Source organism: Enhydra lutris, unplaced genomic scaffold (assembly GCF_002288905.1).
Source record: "Enhydra lutris kenyoni isolate GAN:26980312 unplaced genomic scaffold, ASM228890v2 scaffoldscaffold124, whole genome shotgun sequence".
NCBI classification, from domain to species: Eukaryota; Metazoa; Chordata; class Mammalia; order Carnivora; family Mustelidae; genus Enhydra; species Enhydra lutris.
Window position 1 is genome coordinate 611,398 of NW_019154208.1, and position 3,474 is coordinate 614,871.

The following is a 3,474-nucleotide window of genomic DNA, read 5'->3' on the forward strand; positions in this document are numbered from 1 at the left end:
GCCATAAAATTAAAAAAAAATACAAACCATACATTACTTAGTAACATCAAAAATAGTGAAACCAATGAGTCATTGATGAGTTTCTTTTTAAATTCATGAAATACAGTATTGTCTGATCTGAATTTTGAGATGTTATTTAAAAATTTGTTACCTGGTTTTCATGTACTGTATCTGGCTTAACACATAGAAGATGTTTTGTGTATGTGTGTGTGTGAGAGAAGAAAGTGGATACCTATTTATTATTTTGATATTTCATGTTACTTGTAAGTTTGAAAATCTCTAATTTCTGTATATAGAACCTATAGAGTTTTTTCTTAAGTACTTAATTTTATCTTCAACTTTTTCCATGCCTTGAAGATTTCAATATTAACTCTAGTCAGACTTGAATGACTTTGTTACATCATGGTCCCATTTGCTGCTGAGCTCCCAGAAGTGTCTGTCTTGAGCTGATCTAAAGTAATCTGACTCTGAGACCTTGAGTGTGGAGAAGTTGAGGAACAAGGTGTGGCATGAATGGGAACCAGAAACTGAACTGAGAGGTTAGTCACTGGAGAGCAGTGGCTTCCAGTGGCTTCTTATTCTGGTTGAGGGCATGTGCTCACACATGCACGCACACACACACACGTTCACTCTAGTCTTGGAGCCAAGGAAGTAGGAATACTGTCTCAGAGTGTCTTTTTTTTACCACAAGAACATCCAAGGAAGCAAAACTATTAAAATGCTTCGCATTTTGGCAAGGAACTTGGCAAGGAATCTCTGCAGACATGAAACAATCACTGTATCAGCTGGCTTCAGATGGAAAAGCAGGGGTAATGAATAGAATGGGGTCTGGTGCCAGTGAACCTCCTGTTTAGTGATCCAAAAGGGAATTCAGTTTGTCCCCTTCCCTCTCCCTTCTGGCTGTCTTTATACCTCTTAGTCAGAACAGTAAAGCAAGTAAAATTTCTCAAGGGAAAGAAGCCCTGACATCCATAGTTTGAACTGCACTGGACCCATAATTTGAACTGAAAAGGGCCAAACAAATGGTATCTGACTAGTTCAAGGACTAGGCTAAATTTAGTTTTCTTACTATTAAGCTGGAATGGCGGTTGTCCAAGAATCGTAGGTACAGTGGGTAAAAGCAGCCCATGGTGACTGAGTAAAATTAAGCCCATTATAGGGCTTTTCCTTATATTTTTCCCATGTACATGTATCTTAGCCCAGTTGAACATGTGAAATCTGCAATTTTGTTTCTTGCCTTAGACATGAATGTATTACAGTTAACAGCTATTTTATGTTGTGTGTATAATTTCCCTTATCAACCTAGTTGAATTTAAAGTCGTCCTTGACACAATCTGGTGTATAAGAAATGTCCAGTTATTTCATTAGGTATTAGGTCTTCGAGTTATTGCTCTTCAACTAATCTATCCAGCTGTCTAATCCTTGACTATACTGTGGGGGAGAACATTTTCCCCTTGCTACTTCCAAGGACTTTCACATAACTAGAGTGCTCTCTGAGGATTGGTTCCTGAACATCACCCTTGGCTGTTTCTGTGGGTTCCCAGGACTGAGTCTCCCGGGTAGCTAGTGCCATCCTTTCTTTCTCCACCTTGACTCATGTACTGAGAAGCCTCTGTACATGACTTAAGGAACCCAGGATGTTGTCCATATACCTGAGCAAGGAGAAATTCCATTTTTTTCCCCTTGCTTTCTCCTCTTTTTTAATGGTACATTGTCTCTCCCCATTTCTTTCTTCCTCCTCAATCTTGTTAAATTATCTAAGCTTTCTTTCACAGAAAGCTGGGAAGTGATAGTCGTCAGAAGCTTAGATCCCTTCTAGAATTGGGAAGGAGGACAGATAACAAACAAGTAGTTGTGAGTTTATTGTCTATGTTTTAAAGTATTTCCGGAGTGTAGATTCTCTTGTATTTATTTGCTCAATGCTTGATTGGATTGATTTGCACTTTGAACATTTTACTAGGCCTTTTTATTAGTTTGCTTGGGCCAAGGCACTTTGTTAATATTTTTGCCTGAACCTATTTCTTTAGGTGGACAGAGAGAGTGTGTATGTGTGAGTGAATGAGAGAGAGAGAGAGAGAGAGAGAGAGTGTGTGTGTGTGTGTGTGTGTGTGTATGCTCATTGTTTTAGTCTCAGGTGGAAACTTGTGTATAAATAGATATGCAGACTTTTGCATACTTATTTCCCTATTCTGTTCCTATAACAGAAATTCTGTCTTAAAAACAGTGAAAATATGAAATATTTTAGTTCTGTCTTTTTGTGGTTGCTTGGTATTATCAACACTGTTAACTCTTGTTTGCTATTTACCTAAAGTATGACCCTAAGGAGTACAAATTGTTATTTATTGCCAACTACGTTTTGGTGTTATGGCCCCTGTCTACCTCCTCTTGCTTTTCCATTCTCTGCCATGCTACTCAACCATTTTTCCCACTGGTGCACTATTTTTGACACACTGGCCTTGCTTTTTTTAAGCAAATCACATTTTTTCCTGTTCCAAAGACTTTGCAACTGCTCTTCTCTTAGAATGCTTTTCTCCTAGGCCTGCATGGCTTGCTACCTCGCTTAATTGTTTGATACTTCCTTTGGTTTATTGAGCTTCACCAATGTTCTTAAAAGATACTGACAATGAAATCTCCCTCCACCTTCTTACTCCTCCTTTTAAAGGCACTTTAAGCCTCCCCACTCCCTTTTCCCTCTCCAATCTGGTTAAATTTCCTGGGTTTTCACAAAAAGCTAGGAAGAGATAATCACCAAAAGCTTTGCTTCTCTTAGAATTGAGCTAGCTTGAGTCAATTTCTGTGCCTGTAATCAAAAGAAACTGAATACAGTGAGTTCAGTTCTTTCAGGAGCTTTCTCTGTTTTTCTATTGATACCTCTCTATTTTTTTAAGGCGATGTCACTTTGTTCTGTTACAAATATATTGAATATCTGTCAAGATTACTATTTTGTTATTACCCCTTGTGAATTTCCATGTCTATTTTGCTTGCTTGTTCTTTCAGATGAAATTTATTATTTTGTTAATGTTGCCAAAAATTGTAAGTAAAATAGCAATTGTAGTAATAAAATTTTTTGAAAAAAAAAAAAGTTTCATTTTATTATCTTTTCACCAGTAAAGTTTAAGTTAATTTTTGTTTGGTACCATTATGCACACTCTTTGCCTTCTTGCCAGTTGTATTTATTTTTAATCATATTGCATTGGCCAGAACTTCAAAACAGTGAGATGTAAATGAAGTTTTCTGTTCTTGGTTTTAGTGAGAAATGCTTTACCATTAAAGGTAATGCTCATATTGCTTAATGAATTTCTGCCTTTATAATTTTTAAAGAAAATTGCTTAGTTTTATTGGATAATTTATAACTTCTATTGAGACAGTCATTTACATTTTCTTTACTATCCTAAAGTTATGCTGAGCCTGATTCACAACCTTTCTATTAGAAACCTTAGTGTGTGTGTGTGTGTCTCTCTCTCTCTCTTTTAA